Raw genomic sequence first — 26,628 nt, forward strand, 5'->3', positions numbered from 1 at the left:
TATTTACCCTTACAGGTTTATTATAAAGGACACAACTCAGAACAGGCAAATGGAAGAGATGCATGGGACGAGGTATGTCAGGGAAGAAAAGGCACAGAGTTCCCTGCCCTCTCTGGGCACACCACCCTCCCAGCACGCAACATGTTCATCAGCCCAGAAGCTCCCAACCTATATCTATATCACGAGGTTTAGGGAATTCTACAGAAATTTCATAACCTAGGCAGGAATGATGAAACCGTTGACCATTGGTGTTTGAACTTCACCTCTATCCCTTGCCCCTTCCTGGAGGGGTAGAGGGGCTGAAGATCCCAACCTTCTAATCACATGGTGGGGTCCTCTGACTACCAGTCTCCCATCCTGAAGCTATCTAGGGGCCCACCAATTAGCATAAATTTGGTATGGTAAAAGTGGCATTGTTATGAATAGTGAAAGACACCCTAGCACTAAGGAAATTCCAAGGGAGCTCTGTGCCAGGAAGTGGAGACAAAGATCAGATATATTTCTTATTACACCACATCATGTAGTAAAATACAATTAAATATATCTCTTTTATTGTACATACTTTTTGTTTTCTGTTTTCCCAAGAGTTAATCACTGTCTTTCTTTGGTATGTTTATTTAGTTTTCTAAGATTCTCTATGACAAATATAAATCCGCTGAATATTTTTAAACCAACAAATATTCTGTTAATTTTATCTTCTTGAAAATTTCTTTCTTGGAGCCCTTTGAATGCCTGCTCAAATCCGGACTGGCTGTCCTCTAGGCCTTCTGCACACCTGCCGCTCTGGGATCTCCCTTCCCCGTCACCATGGGGATTTCCTTCACTTCTCTTCTGCACTGAATTCCTCATTACCATTAATGTCTCCATTTCCTTATTCTGTTAGAGTATCTCTGCCTTATATATTCCATACATGGAACTGAAGAAGACAGCCTGGAAATGCAAATGGGCACAGATGAAAAAGCCCCAACAAAAGCCTACTGTCTCTAGCCAAAGAAATAGGAAAGACACAACCTAGTGATATAAAAAACTTTTCTACAGTAACTGATCCACTCCAGCCAAACATTACAAAAAAACTGTGGTCCTCCCCAGAGCATAAAATAACTGAGTGGAGAACCTAGACTTCTACCCTCAGCAGTGTGTAATGATGTCCCCACCCATCATCACCAGCACTCTCTCCCTGGGAGTGCAGCAGGGGGACTAAGTCCTGGGTGTGGTAGGGATTAGTACGCATAGTAGGAAAGCTAAGGAGGGAGCCAAGACTTTCATCTCTGCCAGGCAGTAGCAAGGCCACATCCTCCCTTGTGGTGTCAATGGAGACCACAAAAAGAGCTGTAATAAGGTACTTTTTACCACTTCCAGCCAGAGAAATAACAGCGGAGGCCACTGAGAAGCTGGAACTATTAGCCTTTCCATCAGTGATGAGGAGTCCCTACTTGGGTGTCAGCAGAGGCCATGTGAGCAACCTGACTTCTGTCCCCGCCTGGCAATAACAAGGTGGTATTTCCCTTCTCCTTTGTCAGATTAGCATAAGTGGAAATCAGATACACAGATCTAAGTAAGATTCAAGGTCTTGAAACATAATACCCAAAATGTCCGTGTTTATCAAAAATTACTCATCCTGCAAAAAACCAGGGAGATCTCAAACTGAAGAAAAAAATCAATAGATGACAGAGATATTAGAATTATCTGATAAAGATTTTAAAGCAGCCATCATAAAAATGCTTTAGCAAGTAATTTGAACATGCTTGAAACAAATGAAACAAAAGAGAGCTTCAGCAAAACATAGTCTCAACGAGTAATTAGAAGATATGAAGAACCAGATGGAAATTTTAGAACTTAAAAATAGAATAACCAAAATTAAAAACTCAGCAGATGAGCTCAATAGCATAGGGTAAGGAACAGAGGGAAGAATCCATGAATTTGAAGGTAGAACAATAGAAATTACCAAAATCTGAAAAATAATGTGTAAAAAAATGAGCAGAACCTTAGGTATATATAGGACTATACCAAAATATCTAACATTCATGTCACCAGAGTCCCAGAAGAGCAGAAAGAGTACTCAAAGTTTATAAATTCAAGAAACTAAGGAAACCCCAAGTAGGATCAACCCCCACCCAAATCCACATCAAGATGCATCACAGTCAATTTTCTGAAAATTTAAAGACAAAGAAAAAATGTTAAAAGCAGGAGGACAGAAACAACACCTTACCTTCCAGGGAAAAACAATTTGAATGACAATATATTTCTCTCATCAGAAAACAGAAGGAACTAGGTCTCTCATCAGACCTAGAAGGGAATGATACATTTTTCAGGTAGTGATAGAAAAGAACTATCAACCTACATCCTACATCCAGTGAAAATATCCTTCAGGAATTAAGAGAAAATAATATCAAGAGCAGGACAAGATGTCTAGTCTTACCACTTTTATTCAACATGTTAACTGGAGGTCTTAGCCATAGAAATCAGCAAGAAAAAGAAATAAAAGTCATCTAAATTGGTAAGGAAGAAGTAAAAATGTTACTATTTGTAGATGACATGATACTATACACAGAAAAACCCTAAAGACTCCACCAAAAAAACTATTAGAACTAATAAATGAACTCAGTAAAGTTGCAAGATACAAAATTAATATACAGAAATCTACACACTGAAAATGAACTAGCGGAAAGAGAAATTAAGAAAATAATCCCATTTATAATTACATCAAAAAGAATAAAATACTTAGAAATAAATTTAACCAAAGAGGTGAAAGACCTGTACTCTGAAAACTGTAACACACTGATAAAGGATATTAAAGACAGCACAAATAAATGGAAAGATATACCATGCACATGGATTGGAAGAAATCTTATTAAAATGTTCATACTACCCAAAGATTCCATGCAATTGCTATCAAAATACCAATAGTATTTTTTCACCGAACTAGAATAATCCTAAAATTTTTATGGAACCACAAATAGCCAAAACAATCTTAAGAACAAAAAAGCTAGAGGTATTACAATCTCTCATTTCAAACTATACTGCAAAACTGTAGTAACCAAAATAATATGGTAGTGGCACAAAAATAGACACACAGATCAATGGAATAGAATAGAGAGCCCAGAAGTAAGTTAATACAGATAGGCCAATTAATCTATGGAATATGAGGCAAGAATATACAATGAGGAAAAGAAAGTCTCTTCAATAAATGGTGTTGGGAAAGATGGACAACTACATGTAAAAGAAAAAAAAGTGGACTCCTTTTTTTATACCATACACAAAAATAAACTGAAAATAGATTGAAGACCTAAGTGTAATACCTAAAACTGTAAAACTCCTAAAAGAGAACATAGGCAGTAAATTCTTGCACATCAGCCTTAACAATATTTTTCTGGATCTGCTTCTCCAAGGAAAGGAAATAAAAGTAAAAATAAATAGGTGAGGTTTTATCAAACTAGAAAGCTTCTGCACAAAAAAAACGACCATCAGCAAAATGAAAAAGTAACCAGCTGAATGGGAGAAGATATTTGCAAATGACATATCTGATAAGGAGTTAGTATCTAAATATATAAATAACTCATACAACTGAACACCCACCCAAGAAAAAACAATATTATTTAAAAAATGGGCAGATGACCTGAACAGACATTTTCTGATAGAAGATATATAGATCGCCAATAGACACATGAAAATATGCTCAGTATCACTAATTGGGAAATGCAGATCAAAACCACAAGAAATACCACCTTACACCAGTCAGAATGGTTCATGTTAATAAGATAAGAAATAACAAGTGTTGGGAAGTATGTATAGAAAATGGAACCCTTGTGCACTATTGATGGGAATGTGAACTGGTAAATACACTATGAAAAACAGTAAGGAAGTTCCTCAAAAAATAAAAAAATAGAAGTGCTATATGAATCAGTAATTCTATTTCTGGTTATTTTCTTTAATGAAAAGCCTGACTAAAAAAATATATGCACCCCTATGTTTTTTTGCAGCATTATTTACAATAGTCAAGATATGGAAGCAATTTAAGTGTCCATTGATAGATGAATGGATAAAAATATGGTATATATACATAATAGAATATTACTCAGCCATAAAAAGGAATGAAATCTTGTCTTTCATAATGTGGACAGACCTAGAGGGTATTATGTAAAGTGAAATAAATCAGAGAAAGAAGAAGATTCTATGATTTCATTCATCTGGAATTTAAAAACAAATGAACACAAAAAGAAAAACAGAAACGGATACATAAATACAGAAAACAAACTGGTGTTTGCCAGAGTAGAGGAGTATGAGGGGATAGGCAAAATCGGTAAAGGGGATTAAGAAGTATAAAATGTAATGTATAGAATACTGAATCACTATTTTATACTCCTGAAACTATTATAATATTGCATGTCAACTGTACCTCAATTAAAAATAAAAACAGAAAAAAGAAGAGATACAATGAAAAATTCTATAGATAACCAAAATGGAAATATAAAAATTTCAGGAAAACCAGGAAAAAGAAACCAGAGAAGTGAAAACACAGGTAAAGAGAAAACAAAAATTTAAACAGCACACTTAAGCTTTAACATACAAATATTTTAAATGTGAATGGTAAAATGATATATAAACCAGTTAAAAGTCTGATTTTGCCAGAGTATATTAAAATAATAATACAGCTATTTATTTTCTACCAGAAACTCAAAAACAAGAAATTTAAATATAATGATATAGGCAAGTGCGAGGTACAAGGATGGAAAAATATCTTGCACATATTAATCAAGAGAGCAGGATTGGCTATACTAATATCAGATAAATTAGACTTCTAAGTGAATAATTTTTTATTAAAGTACTTTTTTATTAAAGTAGCATTGATATATGATTATAATGGTTTCAAATACACAACATAGTGGTTCAACTTTCACCCATTTTATCAGGTCGTCACCTCCTCTGTCAACAGAGTAAGATGTTGTAGAGTCATTAATTTCATTTGCCATGCTGTACTACTGTCCCTGTGACTTGTCTATATTGTGATTGCAAATGATAGTGTGCCTTAATTTCCTTCTCCCTCTCAACCTACCTTCCCAACCCCTCACCTTTGGTAACAACTAGTCCCTTCTTGGTGTCTATGAGTCCACTGGTATTCTGTTCCTTCTGTTTTGCTTTGTTTTTATACTTCACAAATGAGTGAGATCATTTGATATTTGTCTCTCTCCACCTGGCTTCTTTCACTAAGCAGAATACCCTGTAGATCAATCCGTGTTGTTGCAAATGGCAGGATTTCTTTTCTTTTTATGGCTGAAAAGTATTCCATTGTATATATGTACCACATCTTCTTTATCCATTCATCTACTGATGGACACTTAGATTGCTTCCATATCTTGGCTATTGCAAACAAGGCAGCGATAAACGTAGGGGTGTGTATGTCTTTTCAAATCAGGGATCTTGATTTCTTCAGATAAAATCCTAGGATTGGAATTACTGGATCAAATGGTATTTCTATTTTTATTTTTTTGAGAAACCTCCATATTGCTTTCTACAACGGTTGAACCAATTTACATTCCCACCAACAGTGTGGGAGGGTGCCCTTTCTCCTCATCCTTGCCAGCATTTATTTTTTCTTGTCTTTTGGATGGTGGCCATCCTAATTGGTGTGAAGTGATATCTCATTGTGGTTTTAATTTGCATTTCCCTGATGATTAGCGATGTTGAGCATCTTTTCATGTGCCTGTTGGCCATCTAAATTTCTTCTTTCGAGTAGTGTCCGTTTAGATCCTCCACCCATTTTTTAATTAGGTTATTCGTTTTTTGGATGCTGAGGCATATGAGTTCTTTATGTATTATGGATGTTAAGCCCTTACCAGATAAGTCATTTATGAATATATTTTCCCATACTGTAGGATACCTTTTTGCTCTGCTGATGGTGTCGTTTGCTGTATAGAAGCTTTTTAGTTTGATGTAGTCCCACTTGTTCATTTTTGCTTTTGTACCCTTTGCCCAAGGAGGTGTGTTCGGAAAAAAATTGCTCCTGTTTATATTCAAGAGATTTTTTTCTATGCTTTCTTCTATGAGTATTATGGTTTCATGACTTGCATTCAGGTCTTTGATCCATTTTGAGTTTACTTTTGCGTATAGAGTTAGACAATAATCCAGTTTCGTTCTCTTACATGTAGTTTTCCCAACACCAGTTATTGAAGAGGCTATCTTTTCCCCATTGTATATCATGGTTTCTTTATCAAATATTGATTGACCATGTATGTGTGGGTTTATTTCTGGGCTCTCTGTTCTGTTCCATTGATCTATGGGTCTGTTCTTGTCAGTACCAAATTGTTTTGATTACTGTAGCTTTGTAGTAGAGCTTTAAGTCAGGGAGCATAATTCCTCAGCTTTGTTCATCTTTCTCAGGATTGCTTTGGCTATTTGGGGGTCTCTTGTAGTTCCATATGAATTATAGAATTATTTGTTCTAGTTCACTGAAGAATGCTGTTAGTATTTTGATAGGGATCCAAGCAAACAATTTTTCCAAAGAAGGAGGAGATATATTTAAAGTGTTAGTCTACCAGTAAGACATTATGTGTATACTGGTAACACTAAATATATATGCACCAAACAACAGAACTACAAAATATGTGTAGCAAAAAGTGATAGAACTGAAGGGAGAAATAGACAAATTCACAAATATGTTTGCAACTTCAATGCCTCTCTCAAAAACTTATATAACAACTAAGCAGAAAATTAGCAAATGTATAGAACTCAACACCAACAACCAGGCTATTGTGGACATTTATAGAATAATTTATTCAACATAGAAGAATTCATTACATGTATCCAAGAAAGATATATCAATCTAGACCATATCCTGGGCCAAAAACAAACTGAAACCATACAAAATGTGGTCTCTGATCACAATGCAAGCAAACTAGTAATCAATAAAAGCAAGGCAAAAGGGAAGTCTCAAACACTTGTAAATGTCACATTTTTAAATAATCCATGGGTTTAAAAAGAAATCTCAGAGGAAACAAAAAAATACTCCAAACTGAGTGAAAACAAAAATACACCATACCAACGTTTGTTTGACACACTAATGTAATGCTGAGAGGAAAAATTTTAGCATTAAATGAGTACATTAGAAAAGTGGAAAAGTTTCAAATAAATAATCTAAGCTCCCATCTTGTGGTAGGCAATATAATTCCACCCCCCACAGAACCTATAAATATGTTACCTCAAATAGCAAAAGTGACTTTGCAGATGAAATTAAGTTAAGGATATTGAGATGGGGAGATTATCCTGATAGTCCCTATATAATCACAAGGGTTCTTATAAGAGAGGCTGAGGTGTGAGAATGAGAGTGATTTGAAGATACTCTGCTTTTGGATTTGTAATGGAGGATTGAGTCATGGACCCAGGAATGCAGGCAACCTCTAGAATCGGGAAAAGGCAAGTAAATATATTCTCCCCTGGAGTCCCCCAAGGAAAGCAGCCCTGTTGAAACCTTCATTTTAGTCCATGAAACTATTGACCTACATAACAATAGGATATTTGTGTTGTTTTAAGTCTGTGGTAATTTGTTACAGCAGTAATAGGAAATGAATACAGATTTTGATAACAGGATTGGGGCCCTGCCATAACAAATACCTAAAAATGTGAACGTGTCTTTGGTATTGGACAATGACAGAGGCTGGAAGAATTTTGAGGAACTTGATAGGAAAAGTGTATATTGTCTTTAACAGACTATTAATAGAAATATGGATGTTAATGACTCTGCTCATGAGAACTCATGAAGAAGTAAGAAGCATAGTAGGGAAAACATATATTGTCTTAAAGAATATATAAACCATTATGAACAGACTTCCAGTAGAAGTATGGATATTATGAGTGTTGCTGGTGAGGGCTCAGAAGAAAATGGGGAACATCTTATTGAAAAGTGGAGGAAAGGGGATCCTTGTAATAAAATGACAGAAAGCTTAACTGAAATGTGTCCTGCAGTTATGTGGAAAGCAGAATTTGTAAGTGATAAAATTGGAAATTTAGCTGAGGAGACTTCTAAGCAGTGTTGAAGGTGCAAGCCTGTTTTCTTCTCTCTCCTTGTAGTAAAATGTGTGAGGACAAAAGCAAATTGAGAGAAGAACTTTTAATTCAAAACATGACCTGATGATTTAGGAAACTGTCAGTCTTTCCACACTGCAAAATATGCTAAAATTAGAAGATTCACTGTCAGGAAAACACTGGTGAGAAAGGCAAGGGTATGGCTAGAAACGTTTTGTTAGTGCCTTGGAAGGAACCAAATATCATAATATTAAGTCATATAGTCTAATCTGTTTGAAGAGATTAGAAATGTGACTCATGGAACTTCTCAGTTACCTCCGCAGAAACTAAAAATAAAAATAGAATTGTCTAGGGAAGATCTCGTGAAAAATAGAATTATCCAGGCTTTCTTCTCTGTTGGAGTAAATCCCCATGACATACACAGGAGATCCACAGGTTTCCAGAAAATTGTATACAGAAACACTGTCAACTTGGACTGAAATGGAGAGAGGATGAAATGAAAGACCATTGGACTCCTGGAGTTCTGCAGGCAAGGAAGAGTGATAAAACCACTCAGCTGCAAATGCTTGCCAAGTCATGAAAAAAAGGGAAGAGTAACTGCAGTGGTGGAGCCTCAAACCCAGAGGTTGGACCTATGAACCACTGAGGATTTTTCCCAGGCTTGGAAACCTCATAGTGATCGCCCAGCTACTCAGCTACACTTTACATATTAATGGAAGAAACAGTCAAATTATATTCATTTCCAGAGGAAATGACAGAACTAAAAGGAAATTATAAACCTACACAAATAACATATAAGAAAAATATTTTTTTCTGTACATATAATGCTTTGCTATAAAGGGATACAACAAAATTATAGAACAAACAGAGAATAGACTAATGTCACTGTATTAAGCCAGTTGCCACTATAATTTTCTTAAGTTCTAAAACCAAGTACTATCTACCTACCAGGTAACATTTCCACCATAACATGAATTCTTGTGGATTCATTGGAAAATAATGTTTTATTCAAAAAGAAACTTTGAAGTAGTCTGAAGAAAAATAGCCTGTATAAAAGACATTTAAATCTATCTCCCTCTGTAGGGCTCACCAAAATTTGAAAGATCTGTTCTAATGAGCTTTATAAGGAAAAGATTATTAATAATGTTGTAAGTAACAAAGCCTGGTGTTTTCTATTACTATACTTCAAAGGCATCACTGAAAAGCTACTAGTAGTCACCAGTATTTTTACATTTTTAAAGGACCTACATTTCATATAAGTTGGTTAATATCTAACTTCCCGGTACTCTCCAAACAAGTGGCCATCTCTATCAAACAAATCTTGATATTACACATGGGACTATATCACCAAAGGCCAACACCCTTGAACATTGTTGAATCAGGAGAAAAATCCCCCAGGAGTTTCCATCTTCCACTTAACCCGTTGTTCAAGAAAAGGGATTGTGATCTGACCAACCACAAAGGCAGAAAACTTTGGAACACTCCCCGTATTTCAGAGCACCTGCTCTCACCATGGGAAGACAAAGGCTTTAAGGTCCATTTGCCATTTCAAGAATAACAAAGTTTACCGGTGGCTGACACAGTTTCAGGTTTATTGAGCACCCTTTGCATCTCAGCCTTCGCTAACACAGGGCTTCATAATGTAGATGTCCTCAGCTATTCCTCAAATTGAAGCCTTTCAGTATCTACTTTATTCTTTACATGACCTGTGTATTTTCCCTAGAGCCTCAACCTACCCCTTCCTCACCTTACTCCAAATTATTTTATCACATCCTCAGGAAACTCCAAGCCACAAGAATAGAATTCCTTCCCTCTTCAATTACTTTGTTTTCTAATTAAGAACTCATCAGCTTGTATATTTCCATAGATGGGCATATTTGCCAGAACTACTTGCATGAGGCTTGAGTATGCCTTTAGTCTATTACTTCCTCTCCACTTAAACATTTATAGCTAAATATGTGGTAAAACTTAGGTATATAGGACACATTCCTCATAAAGCATTTTCTATTAGGTTGATAGAATGGCCTTGAAAATCAGATTGAAGATGTTAACTCCAGAATAAACATGCTGCTTACCAATTTATTATGAGAAACCACCTTGGGATGGCAGTTTTAGGTGGAAGGCTCTCAGCATCCAGGTGAATAAAACAACAGTGATCCTGTTTGCGAGGAACTTCGGTTACTTGGGCATATGTTTTTGCTTCCCATGACCTAGCTATGTGGCTGTGTTTTAAAATTAAGAATTCAGTGGGAGTGCCAGAAACTGCTATTATGGAAAAGATGCCTCAAGGCATTGTTTTTGTGCTTTGATGCTCAATTTGATCTTCTAGCATTTACTGGCATCAGTGTAACCTACTGGTGGAATCCATGTTTTGTTGCAATGCATAGGCTGGAGCTTGAGACACAGTACATGAATAAAAAGTTTTTTTGATTTATTACAATTAACCCAAATCTCCTACTGTAGCCTACTTCAAAAGAGAAGTAAATACAGCAATGTAGAGTCTTAACTATTTCCACCACCACATCTTTAGAATATGGATTCTGCAGTGCACAGCCTGAAATAGCACTGAACTGCAGTGCCTTCTCAATTACTTTTTGTGATTTCTTCCTTTCATTGGAACTAGAAATGTGATTGTCCTCTGATACCTCTACTCCCCTCTCCCCCATCCTGTATTATGGAGGCTGCCTATGCTTCCATACCTAAAAAGTTCAGGACTATCCAGTTTTTGTTATAGATGCTTCAGAGTGGTGGTTCTAGAAAAGTGGTCCCCAAACTGGAGAACTTGTTAGAAATCCAAACTTCTGGGCCCCACCACGCACCTACCGAAACAGAAACTCTAGCAGTAGCGCCCAGCACTTTGTGCTTTAACAAACACTCTAGGTGGTTCTTATACACAGCAAGAGTTTGAGAGTAACTGTTCCAGAGCATCATCCTTCTACTCTTGTTAAAATTCCTTCTTCACTCAGAATTCATGCCATTTTGTTACACCATCCTCTACCTGTCCTAGGCAATGTCATCTACCATTTTCATAGTCACTTACCCACATTGAGGAGTTGCATCTTAACAGCCAGGTCATTACTTTGAGTGATTTCAGTGTTTAGGGGATAAAATACCCAATACTATATAGCCTCAAAAGTCCTTGACATTATCCGCTCAACAACCATGATCTAAGGATGCTTTGGCAAATGACGCCTAAAATTACATTCTGAACTTTGTCATTATTGGGAATTGTTCCATCTCTGAAATAGTAAAATCCTCAGCCCCAACCTTGATTAACATCCTCATGATCCTCTCAAATCTCTTCTCTCAGTGGTAATTACTTTTTCATCCAAAAAGACCTCAAATTTTTCAGCTCCTCCTTTTTATCTACTCCATCATCCACCCCTAGCCTCACTTCTTTTGCTTTCTAATCTGGATCTTATGGCACACTGCTTAAAGCCTTTACTTTCAAACAACTTAATTCCTAAACAAACATTCTTCCCCTATACCTGCTCTACTAACTTTCAGCTTAGATCAGTCCTACATAATCAAGTCCTACATGGCTTCCACTTTCTGTACTTTTACTCTTCAGGTGCTGGAGAAGAATCACAATAATGACAGATTGGTGCCACTGTCTCTCACTGTTAGTAAACTCTTCCTGCAATTCCATTAGTGACAATGCCAATCCCTCACAACACTTAAAACCTTTATTCTCATTTTCCAGAGCTGAACAGGTCTCCTATATCGAAGGTAATACCAGAATGAGCAGATATTAACTTGCCCAGTTTCTCACCTCTACATCTCCAGAGTTACTATCTGCAGTCATTTTTGTCTATATCCACTCTGTTTCACAGAGTGTGATGTTTCCATCCATATACAGTCTTTTCCTGACCCCTCTGGGGTCTTGGTCTAGCAACTGCCTCCCTCGGTCTCATTCCACTGGCTCCTTCTCTTGAAATAAAGAAACACATTCAAGTCTTCTCCGTTTTTAAAAATAATATCCAACAACCCCCTACCCGTTACACACAAATCCCCTAAGACCAACTATGGCATCATTTCATTCCTTTCATTAATAATCAAGCTTCTTGAAAAGTCATCCATGTTTTCCTCAGCTTCTGTTTCTTTCAATATAAATAATGTTTCCCTATTACATCACTGGAACTCTTCTCTCCGATGTCACCAAAACTCTTCTAAATGTCAAATCCAATTGTCAAGAGAACAGCTGAGGGACTCTTTCTCAGTCTTGTTTCTATCTCTCTGACTATTCCTACTTGTTCTCCTTCACTGTGTAATATCTTTTTAGGTTGTTATCTGTTTGTGTTCCATGATACTTCATCTTTCCTCGTCTCCTCACTCTAAGCATCTCTCTAGGTGATCTCATTTCTGCCTCTCTTTTGCACTGTGTCCAGATCACAGTATATGCAGTGCAGATTTTCCAGAGCTACAACCCTACATGTCTTGCTGCCCATGAGTACTCCCATTGAAATATCTATTAGGCACTGCAGACACAGCACATCCACAACTGGGCTCCTGGTCTTTTCTGCCTTGAATTTGCTTCCTCTTTTCTTTATCTGTGGGGATAGGACTACTTAGTCACCGCAGTGAGGAATCCAGATGTTATCTAAGCCTCTTAACCATGCTTATTTGACTTCTTTTTTTTTTCCAACTTTAAAAAAAATTTTGGTATCATTAATGTACAATCACATGAGCAACATTATGGTTACTAGACTCCCCACACTATCAAGTCTCCACCACATACCCCATTAAGTCACTGTCCATCAGCATAGTAAGATACTATAGAATCACTACTTGTCTTCTCTGTGTTGTACTGCCTTCCCCATGTAACCCCCACCCCCACACATCATGTGTGCTAATTGTAATGCCCCTTTTCCCCCCTTATCCCTCAGTTCCCACCCACCCACCCCCAATCCCTTTCCCTTTGGTAACTGTTAGTCCATTCTTGGGGTCTGTGAGTCTGCTGCTGTTTTGTTTCTTCAGTTTTTTCTTTGTTCTTATACTCCACAGATGAGTGAAATCATTTGATAATTGTCTTTCTCCGCCTGGCTTATTTCACTGAACATAATACCCTCTAGCTCCATCCATGTTGTTGCAAATGGTAGGATTTGTTTTCTTCTTATGGCTGAATAATATTCCATTATGTGTATGTACCACATCTTCTTTCTCCATTCTTCTGCTGATGGTTGCTTCCATTTCTTGACTATTGTAAATAGTGCTGCGGTAAACATAGGGATGAATATGTCTTTTTCAAACTGGGCTCCTCCATTCTTAGGGTAAATTCCTAGAAGTGGAATTCCTGGATCAAATGGTATTTCTACTTTTAGTTTTTTGATGAACCTCCATATTGCTTTCCACAAAGGTTGAACTAATTTACATTACCACCAGCATCTACATCCTTGCCAACATTTGCTGTTTGTCTTTTGGATGTTGGCCATCCTAACTGGTGTGAGGTGATATCTCGCTGTAGTTTTAATTTGCATTTCTCTGATGATTAGCGATGTGGAGCATCTTTTCAGGTGCCTGTTGTCCATCTGAATTTATTCCTTGGAGATATATCTGTTCAGATCCTCTGTCCATTTTTTAATTGGGTTCTTTGCTTTTTGTTGAGGTGTGTGAGCTCTTTGTATATTTTGGATGTCAACCCCTTATTGGATATGTCATTGATGAATATATTTTCCCATACTGTAGGATGTCTTTTTGTTCTACTGATGGTGTGCTTTGCTGTATAGAAGCATTTGAGTTTGATATAGTCCCACTTGTTCATTTTTGCTTTTGTTTCCCTTACCCATGGAGATGTGTTCATGAAGAAGTTGCTCATGTTTATATTCAAGAGATTTAGCCTATATTTTCTTCTAAGAGTTTTATGGTTTCATGACTTACATTCAGGTCTTTGATCCATTTTGAGTTAACTTTTGTGTATGGAGTTAGACAGTAAACCAGTTTCATTCTCTTACATGTAGCTGTCCATTTTTGCCAACACCAGCTGTTGAAGAGGCTGTCATTTCCCCATTGTATATCCATGGCTCCTTTATCATATATTAATTGACCATATATGCTTGGGTTGATATCTGGACTCTCTATTTTGTTCCACTGTTCTTTCAGTCTGTTCTTGTGCCAGTACCAAATTGTCTTGAATACTGTGGCTTTGTAGTAGAGCTTGAACTTGGGAAGTATGATCCCCCCTGCTTTATTCTTCCTGCTCAGGACTGCTTTGGCTCTTCAGGGTCTTTCTTGGTTCCATATGAATTTTAGAACTATTTGTTTCAGTTTGTTGAAGAATGCTGTTGGTATTTTTATAGGGATAGCATTGAATCTGAAGATTGCTTTAGGCAGGATGGCCATTTTAACAATATTAATTCTTCCTACCCAAGAGCATGGGATGAATTTCCATTTATTTGTATCCTCTTTAATTTCTCTTAAGAGTGTCTTGTAGTTTTCAGGGTATAGGTCTTTCACTTCCTTGGTTAGGCTTATTCCTAGGTATTTTATTCTTTTTGATGCAATTGTGAATGGAATTGTTTTCCTGATTTCTCTTTCTGCTAGTTCATCAGTAGTGTATAGGAATGCAATGGATTTCTGTGTATTAAGAAATCCTGCAACTTTGCTGAATTCAAATATTAGTTCTAGTAGTTTTGGAGTGGATTCTTTAAGGTATTTTTATGAACAATATCATGTCATCTACAAACAGGGACAGTTTGACTTCTTCCTTACCAATCTGGATTCCTTGTATTTCTTTGTGTTATCTGATTGCCATGGCTAGGACCTCCGGAATTATGTTGAATAAAAGCAGGGAGAGTGGGCATCCTTGTCTTCTTCCTCATCTTAGAGGAAAAGCTTTCAGCTTCTCACTGTTAAGTATGATGTTGGCTGCTGTGGGCTTGTCATATATGGCCCTTATTATGTTGAGATACTTGCCCTCTGTACCCATTTTGTTGAGAGTTTTTAATCATGAATGGATGTTGAATTTTGTCAAATGCTTTTTCAGCATCTACGGAGATGATCATGTGGGTTTTTTTCCTTCTTTTGGTTGATATGGTGGATGATGTTGATGGATTTTCAAATGTTGTACCATCCTTGCATCCCTAAGATGTATCCCACTTGATCATGATGGATGATCTTTTGGATGTATTTTTGAATTTGGCTTGCTAACATTTTGTTGAGTATTTTTGCATCTATGTTCATCAGAAATATTGGTCTGAAATTTTCTTTTTTTGTGGTTTCTTTCCTGGTTTTGGTATTAGAGTGATGCTGACCTCATAGAATGAGTTTGGAAGTATTCCCACCTCTTCTACTTTTTAGAAAACTTTAAGGAGGATGGGTATTAGGTCTTCACTAAGTGTTTGATAAAACTCAGCAGTGAAACCATCTGATCCAGGAGTTTTCTTCTTAGGTAGTTTTTTGATTACCACTTCAATTTCCTTGCTGGTAATTGGTGTATTCAGATTTTCTTCTTTTTCCTGGGTCATCCTTGAAAGGTTATATTTTTCTAGAAAGTTGTCCATTTCATCTTGGTTATCCAATTTGTTAGCAAGTTGTCCATTTCTTGAGGTTATCCAGCCTAACTTTTCATAGTATTCTCTTATAATTCTTTGTATTTCTGTGGTGTCCACAGTGATTTTTCCTTTCTCATTTCTGAATCTGTTTATGTGTGTAGACTCTCTTTTTTTCTTGATAAGTCTGGCTGGGAGTTTATCTGTTTTGTGTTGTTTATTTTCTCAAAGAACCAGCTTCTGCTTTCATTGATTCTTTCTATTGTTTTATTCTTCTCCATTTTATTTATTTCTGCTCTAATCTTTATTACGTCCCTCCTTCTACTGACTTTGGGCTCCTTTTTTCTTCCTATTCTAGTTTCATTAGTTGTGAGTTTAGACTGTTCATTTGGGATTGTTCTTCTTTCCTGAGGTAGGCATGTATTACAATATCCTTCCCTCTTAGCATGGCCTTCGCTGCATCCCACAGATTTTGTGGTGTTGAATTATTGTTGTCATTTGTCTCCCTATATTGCTTGATCTCTGTTTTTATTTGGTCACTGATCCATTGATTATTTAGGGGCATGTTATTAAGTCTTCATGTGTTGGATTTTTCATTTTCTTTGTGTAATTTATTTCTAGTTTCATACCTTTGTGATCTGAGAAGCTGGTTGGTACAATTTCAATATTTTTTCATTTACTGAGGCTCTTTTGGTGGCCTAGTATGTGGTCTATTCTGGAAAATGTTCCATGTGCACTTGGGAAGAATGTGTGTCCTGTTGCCTTTGGGTGAAGTGTTCTGTAGATGTCCATTAGGTCCATCTGTTCTAATACGTTGTTCAGTGCCTCTGTCTCTTTACTTATTTTCTGTCTGGTGGATCTGTCCTTTGGAGTGAGTGGTGTGTTGAAGTCTCCTAAAATGAATGCATTGCATTCTATTCCCCCCTTTAATTCTGTTAGTATTTGTTTCACATATGTAGGTGCTCCTGTGTTGGGTGCATATTTATAATATTTATATCCTCTTTTTGGACTGACCCCTTTATCATTATGTAATGTCCTTCTTTGTCTCTTGTTACTATCTTTGTTTTGAAGTCCAATTTGTCTGATATAAGTACTGCATCTCCTGCTTTTTTCTTGATAAGTCTGGCTGGGAGTTTATCTGTTTTGTTTTGTTTATTTTCTCAAAGAACCAGCTTCTGCTTTCATTGATTCTTTCTATTATTTTATTAGTTGCATGAAATACCTTTTTCCATCCCTTCACTTTCAGTCTGTGTATGTCTTTGAGTTTGAAGTGAGTCTCTTGTAGGCAGCATATAGATGGGTCTTGTTTTTTTATACATTCAGTGACTCTATGTCTTTTGATTGGTGCATTCAGACAATTTACATTTAGGGTGATTATCGATAGGTGTGTGCTTATTACCATTGCAGGCTTTACATTTGTGGGTACCAAAGGCTCAAGGGTAATTCCCTTACTATCTAAAAGTCTAACTTAACTCACTTAGCATGCTATTACAAACACAACCTTTTTTTTTTCCCTCCTTTTCTTCCTCCTCCTTTCTTTTTATGTCTGTACTCTTTGTCTGCTCCTTGATTGACTTTGGGGGTAGTTGATTTGATTTTGCATCTGCTTAATTAATTAATTGTTCTACTTGCTATAGTTTTATTTCCCCTGGTGACACCTATTTAGCCTTAGGAATACTTCCACCAATAGCAGTCCCTCCAAAATGCACTGTAGAGCTTGCTTTGGGAGGTAAATTCTCTCAGCTTTTGCTTATCTGAAAATTGTTTAATCCCTCCTTCAAATTTAAATGATAACCTTGATGGGTAGAGTATTCTTGGTTCAAGGCCCTTCTGCTTCATTGCATTAAATATATCATGCCCCTTCTTTCTGGCCTGTAAGGTTTCTGTTGAGAAATCTGATGATAGCCTGATGGGTTTTTCTTTGTATGTGATCTTTTTTCTCTCTCTACCCACTTTTAAAAATCTGTCCTTATCCTTGATCTTTGCCATTTTTATTATCAGATGTCTTGATGTCATCTTCCTTGGGTCCCTTGTGTTGGGAGATCTGTGGACTTCCATTGCCTGAGTAACTATCTCTTTGCCAAGATTGGGGAAGTTTAAAGCAATTACCTCCTCAGTGACACTTTCTGTCCCTTTTTCTCTCTCTTCTTCTTTTGGTACCCCTATAATGCAAATGTTATTCTGTTTGGATTGGTCACACAGTTCTCTCAATATTCTTTCATTCTTAGAGATCCTTTTTTTCTCTCTGTGCCTCAGCTTCTTTGTATTCCTCTTCTCCAATTTCTGTTCCATTTATAGTCTTTTCTACTACATCTAATCTGCTTTTAAATCCCTCCATTGTATGTTTCATTTAAGATATGGAATTTCTTAATGATTGAATCTCCATCTTAAATTCATCCCTGAGTTCTTGAATATTTTTCTGTACCTCCATGAGCATGTTTATGATTTTTATTTTGAGCTCTCTTTCAGAAAGATTGGTGAGTTCAGATTCATTTTGCCCTTTTTCCAGGGTTTGTGAGATTTTGGTCTGAACCAGGTTCCTTTGACATTTCATAATTCTATGTGGTGCCCTCTAGTGCCCAAAAGCTCTAGTGTCTGGAGCTGCTCAGCCTGTATAGTGAGGTTTGGGGTCGTAAGGGAGTGCCTCTGGTGCCTGAGGGGAGGAAAGAGCTGTTTCCTGATTCCTGGCTGCAGTGTCTCTCCAGTATCAGAGCCAGTGGGCCGAGCACACAGGTGTAAGCCTCTGTGCTTGGCGTCTCTAGCTATTAAAGGTGGGGCCTCCCCCTGGCCGGCCTGACACCAGTGCAGTGACTGCCAGTTTGCAAGCAGGTGCTGGCAGGCCAGGAGGAAGGTGCAGCAGGCTGTGTGTCACAATGGGGGACCTCAGAGCTGAATAGCCAGCCAGGAGGATGGAGCACCTGAAGCTCCTGAAAGTTCCCTACCTGCCAGGCAGAGCGCGCACAGACAACCTTGTCCACCTATCCCTTCTCCCACATAGCAAACTCTGTGCAAACCCCACCCTTTCAGCAGTCCTCTCACTGCCAGGATGCCTCTCAGATGGCCTGCCTTTCTTTTGTCCCAGAGTGGCCAGATGTGGATCCCCATCCTCCATAAATGGCCTCTCTCAAGCACTCTGCCTGTTCCAGCTCCCCAACCTCACCAACCTCCAGAACACCACATACTGTAGGTTTGTGTTTCAAAGCAGACCTCCAGGCCTGGGTGTTCAGCAGTTCTAGGCTTCCACCCCCTCCCTGCTCCATTTCTCTTCCTCCCACCTGTGAGCTGGGGTCAGGGAAGGGCTTGAGTCCCGCTGGATCAAGGCTTTGGTATGTTGTCCTGGTTTGTGAGGTCTGTTCTGTTTGTGAGGTCTGTATGCAGTTTGGTGCAGCCTTCTTTCCTGTTACTGTTTTAGGGTTAGTTGTATTAACTATATTTTCATACTATATGTGGTTTTGAGAGGAGTTCTCTCTCTCACCTCTCACGCCACCATCTTGAATCCTTATTTGACTTTTTTCACTCACTTTCATATCTTCCTTCTCTTAGTTTATCTCACACGTGGTCATTGCTGTAGTTCCACAACTGTCCTACTATCTCCTTTCTAACCTGCTTTAGTATTAGCCTTCTTACTGTTTTTGCTTGGTCCCTATTCTAGCTAGGCAAATCCCATGGAGGAGTTAGGTTCACAAGGCCAAGATGAAGTTGGGTGGTGTGGTGTAAGGAAGAGATTCTTACTCTAAAATTGCATTGCATCAGGCTAACGGGTAAATGTAAATGTTATGTCCAGAAGTGTAAAAGGTCTAAAACATACCATTATTGTAAGACAGAAATGAATGGTAAGGCCAGAGGGTGGAACATGGAACCAGATGAGGCAATGAATCCCAGAAATCTGATGGAGGAGTTTTGGAGTGTGTGGTGGGCGTGGATGGATGAGTTGCAAGGTAGAGCACAGATGCCATGTGGTTTGGTAGTAGTATGGTCTAGCTGGAAGACTTTTAAAGATCAAATGGAACAAATAATTGCTAGAATCATATTCTAGAAGGAAAATCAGATCATGCCAATTTCTTGCTTAAACTACTCTGTATTCTACATGATAAAATCCAAACTTCTTACAATGGTTCACAAGACTTACTATAAGTTGATCCTTGCTTAGTTGAACAGCCTCATCTCTCATCACTCTGTCAGCAATGCATCCCAGCCACAGTGAGCTACTTAGAAGTTCCTAAATGCTGTCAGCCATTTGGTTTTCTCTGCCTGTAATGCTTATTTTCTGCAGAGCTAGTCTGCTGTTCTCCAGTTTATACTAGAGACCCAGCTTAAATCTTCCTCATTGGTTCTGAAGGCAGGTTGGTCATCTTGTTCCCCTTTGGGTTGTCAATGTTTCTTGGTCACATCTCTCTTGAGAATTACAACTATTTTGTCTCCCCCATTAATCTGTTAAGTTCTTTGAGTGAAGTATGTTATTTATCTTTGTAACACCTCCCAGTGACTTCCGTATAGTAGGTACTCAATATATGTTTGTTAAATGAATTAATAAGTATAGAAAAAGAAGCTAAGTCTTAAGAATAAATAAATGACCCTGGCATTAAGCAAGCTAATCTTTATAAATGGAAATCACAGATAATTTGTTTCTTCAAAGCTGGTGTCATAGAACATCATTGTTTCACACTGAGCTCCAGCCTAAGAATGTCCTTGTAGCTGGGGAGCTTCAGAGACTAGTCAGAATATGAGTACCAAAGGGTAGAAGTAGAACCCTGACTTCACATGTAGTGTTTTTCCCCCTATGGCCATGTGAGGCAGTTTTCATTTTCTCTTCTAAGAATAAAGACTTATCACATGTTTTAAAGCAGGTCAATGACATGATGGAAGATGTGTTTTAGAAAGATAAACCTGTTTCCACAAAGAAAAGAGAGGAAAGCAGAGAGACTAGTCATGCATGCAACAATCATGGAACAAAGGAATGACTGGTGGGGGTAGAGACATACCTATAACAAAGAAGCCACAACAACCATGGAAACTTTTATGTTTGTATCATATTAGAACAACTGTTCAAAGAACACCTATCTGGTATGCTGCATTTATCCTCCCTACCCCACCCAGTATTCAAATGACAAAGCCATTTTAAGGTCTACAGTTGGTCTTAGGTATTCTAGATTTTGGAAACCCCCACCTCACATAATGCCAAATGCATTAAATTGCTCCCTCAGCCAACATTAAGTAAAATATACTAATGATATAAAGATTGAATTGAGTTGAAGTAGACTATTGAAAAATGTTATATTTTGTTAATGTTGACAACATTGATGAACTTACATTTTTCATGTGTTTTCCCCTCTTTTTTCTGCTCAAAATGAAGTAAGAAACATGCATAGACCAAACTCACCATGGCCAAAAAAAAAAAAATCTTCTGAGGAGATATTATTTCTTTGCTACCACAGAATAGAGAAGTGATTAGGAGACTAATGACTTCCAGGATTCCAGATAATGTTTTTCAATAAAACGTTTATTAATGCTAAATGGTAGTTTGCATTCTCCACAGGCTTAGCTTTTGTTTCCTCCTTTTCCCATATTCAACCTTCTCAGTGATAATATTATCACCAATACAGACTTCCAGAAAAAAATAAGAATATTTTGGCTAACAGGAATTTTTAACAACAGAAAACATTTTTCACTGATTCTTCTCATGTGTTCTTCTGGAGCTAAGGCTATAGCATTTAATATGAAATAACTCTGGAGGCTATGCCTATTTCTTTCAGCCTTGATTGAGTGGAATATTTCAAATGTATAACTAGGCTCTAATATCCTAATTGGGCATTCAGCATAGAATCATAGAAAAGTGTGGCTCATGAAACAATTGTCCAAAATGAATAAAGATCCTCAACTGTTCTCTTTTAAACTCTCTTGTCTATCTTGGTTGGGTCTCCCAATTACCAAAGGTATAAAGTCCAAGGAGATTAACCTCCTCTTGTAAGAAAAATAAATCTGACAAGTTTCATCTCTGCTTTATGAAACCAGAGTACATCTACAAGAAACCCAGGGCTTCCTTTTTTTTTAAGCTGAGAGAAAACAGATTGCGTTTCTTGTGGGAAGTTCTTAGAGGCACCTGCACATTGTCAGTCCCTTTCTGAAGTCACAAACAAGATCAAAGAACACCCTGCAAAGCCCTGAATATAGTAAAAGAAAAACTCTTACTCTCCTTCTCAGGGAGTTCCCCAGGCAGAAGGAAAAACCTGGCTCACTATCTTACTTCTGAAACTATCTAGATCAGATGACATTTGTAGAGGTACCTCAATCTTTTTGCATAATTGGAAATCAAGTGTGTCATTGTAGTAAATTTTTTATTTGACTGACATGTACTCTTTTAAGCACTGTGCATTATTTTATTTTTATCATTATTAAAAGACTTCTAAAAATGTATGTGCTGTGTTGCCTTATTAAACAACACACTAAAGAGTCTTTCAAACTCTCTTAATGACTTTGGGTTATCATTATGAGAGCAATAACTAAATTTCATTTCCCTGAGAGGATTTGGAAATAAATAACGAAGCTATTTGTCACCCCATGAAAATGCCTTAGATAGTTCTAAATCCTGTGCCTTTGTTGTGTGGACCTTAACTGTCACTTATTACTATTTCATCTTCAAGAAACACTTTATTCTCAGAGAAATTAAATAGACTTAAACAAGAGAACAGATATATTATGTTCATGGATCAGAAGACTCAATATTTTTAAGATACTAATTATCCAAAAATTGATTCCAAAAATTCAGTGTAATTGAATGTAATCAATGTAGCTCATTATCCAAAAATTCAGTGTGATCTCAACCAAAATCTTGTCAAACTCTTTTGTAGAAATTGAAGAGCTGATTCTAAAATTTGCACGTAAATGCCAAAGACCTGTAATAGCCAAGACAGTTTTTAAAAAGAACAAAGTTAGAATACTTATACTTCCTGATTTTAAGAATTATATGACTATAAAGCTATAACAATAAAGCTACCATAACGAAGACAATGGAATATTGAATAAGTAGACCTACAAATCAATAGAACAGATAAGGGAACTCAGAAATATACCCACCTCTACATGGCCAATTGATTTTCAAGAAAAGATGTCGAGGCAATACAATAAGGAAACCACAGTCTTTTTAATAAGTAGTTCTAGAACAATTGGTTCTCCTTATGCAAAAAGTAAACTTTGACCTTTACATCACACAATGCACAAAAATTAACTCAAAATGGATCATAAATCTAAATGGAAGGGATGAAACTATAACACTCTAAAAGGTAACATAAGGAAAATACCTATAAGTTCTTTGATTTGGGGATAAGTTCTATGTATGATGCCAACAATGTAATCCAAGAAAGAAAACAATTAATAAACTAAACTTTATCGAAATTAAAATGTTTGCTTTGTGATAATTTAAGCAATAACATGGAAAAAATCTTAAATGCATTTTTCTAAGTGAAAAAGGCCATACCCCTGTTAGGGTCTGGGCTTCCGAGGCTTCTCCAGAGAACAAACTACACAGGCATAGAGATGTAAATTCAAGCAAAGTCTTTATTCAGCCAGCTAGCTGGGGTCCAAGTGTCAGCCTGACGCAGCGGGTCTCAACAAGGACCCCGAGCACTCAGAGCCAAGGGTTTATATAGCATTTTCAAAGCACTTAACTCATAGTAATTTTCCACAACTGTACATTATTCTTGCAAGACATACATCCTGGGGTTAAGCAAGGGCAGGATAAGACTACTCCTCAATGGTTAGGGAGGTTCTGCACGATAAGCTTGGTATGTAAGGTTAACTGACCAAGGTTAGCTGACCAAGGGTCACAGCTGCCCACCACCTGGTGCTCATGATTAACCTGTTTTTCAAGGCCTTACCCAGGCCCAGGTTTTTTTGTTTTTTTGTTTTTTTCTTCTTCCTGAGTCACACCCTCAGAAAATGGTTTCTAGGTTTCTAAGATGGCTATGCTTATGCTAATTTACTAATCTTACTAATGCTTAGATTCTACATTTCCCCACTTTCCTTTGACCATTCCAATCATGGAATGTTTGTTTCTTCCTGCTGTGTGAGTGAATGATACTGCGGTCTCAGCATTAGCACCTGAACAGCACTCACTCTTTCCCTAACAAAGGCTATTAGCCGGTTTAAGATACAGGGACCTAAAGTGAGAAGCAGTATAAAAATAAGCAAGGGCCCTGCCAGGGTGGATATCAGGGTTGTAAACCATGGGGATTTAGTAAACCAGAATTCAAATAGCCCTTGGCTGGCCTCTCACTCTCTCTTCCTTTGATCTGGCCTCTCTCTAAGTTTAGACATTGAATCTCTTACTATTCCGGAATGGTCTGCTGTTAAGGTTTAGCTAAGTTTTATTAGTTCTTTTTCCTGACTCTTGATGCTCTCTGCACTCCTTTACAGCCCCAAAGATTACATATTGTATGATTCCACTTACATGACATTCTAGAAAAGAAAAAATGATAGAAATAGAAAACAGATCATTTGTTGCCAAGGATTAGAGAAAGTAAGAGGGCTTGACTTCAAATGAGCTGCGCAAGGGAATTTTGGGGGTGATGAAACTGGTCTGTATGCTACTGTGTTGGTAGATACATTACTCTATGCTTTTTCTAAAACCTATAGGCATGTATGCCACAAAGAGTAAACGTCAGGGTACACAAATTTTAAAAAATCAACCAGGATATTGAAGAGATCCCAGGATGAAATGCAGATTGTGTCAAATGAACCAAACTGTGTTATAGGAGCCTGACCTAACCTTCCTGAATATGATGGGGAAGAAAGGAACCATTTATAGTTCTAAATCCTGTGCCTTTGTTGTATGGACCTTAACTGTCACTTATCACTACTTCATCAACAAAATCATAGACCAGAGAAGACTAAGGAGAAATGACAGTGAAATGCAATACGGAATTGACTTCTAGAGCAGCAAGAGACATTAATAGGCAAACTAGTGAAATTCAAGTAGAGCTTGAAATTTAGAGTTAACACTGATGCACCAATGTCAGTTTCTTAGTTTTGCAAATACATCACAGTAATGTAAGCTGAGAGCATTAAGGGAAACAAACTGGGTGAGGGATCGATGGGAACTCTGCAACTTTCTATAGATCTTAAGTTATTTCTAGATAAAATGTTTAAACGAATAAATAAATATGAGTCTATCATATGTAGTTTACACATACTGATTTTATATTTACTGAATTTATGTATCTTGAGCTGAATGATTGAATAAATAAACAAATAAATAAATGAGGAAGAATGGAAAAATCTCCCTTACAGAGGAATTCTGAACTATGAAGGTGGATGCAATGAGGGAAATCACTACTACAAAACCAAATAATAATTACTGCAGGCAAAGTGCATTGATGGTTGTTAAAATTAATGGGGAAAACTTTAAGGAGAAACTGAATATTCATACAGTTTCAAAGAAACTCCCCAAATGCGAATTGCCATAGTGGTTTTAAGCTACGTCCACAAATTCTTTGATACTTCTTTCTCCAGAAGACAGAATGTTAGTTCTTACTCCTTGAGTGCGGATTGGACTTGGTGACTTGATTCTGACAAGTAGAGTACGCACAGGGGGGAAACGGTAACTTCATTCTTCAGTGGAGAAACCTTCCAGACACTACCTTACTAAGTGATCAAAGTTCACATCACCAGTGATAAGTCATGTTGATGTCACGTACTGATAATGGAGTGATGAAAGGGCACTTAACCTCTGTGTCATCTTTCCCCAGAAATTCCTAACCTTGGTTTAATCCTTAGAAAAACCCAAATTAGGGGTCATTCTACAAAATGCCTGAGCAGTTACTGAAAAATAGGGGAAGTCTGAGAAACTATTTCAGATTGGAGGAGACTAACAACTAAATGGTTTAGATCTATGAATGGGGAAGAGATATCAGTGAAAAACTGGGAACTCTGAATGAAGTCTGTAATTTAGTTAATAGTGTTGAACCAATGTTGATTTCTTGTTTCAATAAATGGACCGTGATTATATTAACATTAAGGGAAGTGGAGGAAGAGTGTTTCTCTATACTATGTTTGCCACTACAAAATAAATCTAAAATTATTTCAAAATCTAAAGCTTAAAAAAAATCACAAAGTGCTTTTAAAGTTATTTTTTCCAAATATTGCTGCATTTTCTACTAAAACACATTATTAAACCTAGCCTACTAAAATGGTGGTTAAGAATGAGAGTTTAAAATTTTAACTGTCTGTCTGAATGAAAGTTTCAGTTCTGCTTTTGACTAGCTATGGAACTTGGGCAAGTTACTTAATTCTTCCAAGTCTCAGCTTTTTATCTGTAAAATGGGAATAATAATATATAATTCATAGATTTTTGTAAAGATCAGAGAAGATAATACACAGTATCTAGCACATAATAACTGCTCAATAGTTAGCTATTATTACAAATTATTACCATTGCTTTCTTTAGACCAGCATAGTTTAATTTATACCTAAGTAACTAAATATAAATAAATAGTGTTTAATGAGCTGAGATTATTAACTTCAAGTCTATAACTGTGAGAGTACGCATTTTGGAGCTATCAATACTGTTGATAAAGAAGCCCGCACCATGGCTGATTTTAACTTGGGGGAGGGTTGGCTTCTGTGGAAGACAGAGGCTGCAGGGAGGGGGTTGCTGAATCATGCCTTAAATGGTAAAATTCCCTGCCAAATATTTGGAGCAAGAGTGTCACAGGAAGACATCCATTGTAGTGTTCTCCATTATGCATGCTATTTTTTACCTTCCACACCCTGCTTCCTGCCCTCCTCAGAGAGGAAAAACAAACAAGGGAATTCGTGCTCACCCTCTTACAATTGCTCCTGCCACTTGCCCAGCTGTAGAGACGCATGGCTCTAAATAGTAATACGTAGGAATAGTGAAGCCAAATGTGCCATGGAAGCAACCCTGAAGATTTTGCTGCAGGCGAGTTGACATCATGGATGGAGTGAAGTTGGATGCACTCCTCTAGACCCTGTGTCCTCAGTCCCAAATTGATAGTTCTGTGAGTATTTGTGTCTGAGAGAGTGAATATTAATGTTTACATGGTTGAAACCAAAAAACCACTGGTATTGCGCCATATTAGCCAAGACCTCATTTTCCGGTTCTTTC

The 26,628-nt window shown here is 37.3% G+C and overlaps 1 protein-coding gene across 21 annotated transcripts in view; it reads left to right on the forward strand.

Annotated features, from left to right (window-relative positions):
* LOC118971592 (uncharacterized) overlaps positions 1-26,628 on the forward strand; it is a 411,068-nt gene that overhangs the window by 92,588 nt on the left and 291,852 nt on the right. Inside the window, exon 1 of one of the 21 annotated variants that reach the window (XR_012122790.1) lies at positions 15,690-26,521. The exons of the other annotated variants lie outside the window; for them this stretch is intronic. The gene's annotated coding sequence lies outside the window, so the exon portion shown is untranslated. Of the gene's footprint in view, positions 1-15,689; positions 26,522-26,628 lie in introns of those variants that run through there. 21 annotated transcript variants of the gene reach the window in all.

Source organism: Manis javanica, chromosome 11 (assembly GCF_040802235.1).
Source record: "Manis javanica isolate MJ-LG chromosome 11, MJ_LKY, whole genome shotgun sequence".
NCBI lineage: Eukaryota > Metazoa > Chordata > Mammalia > Pholidota > Manidae > Manis > Manis javanica.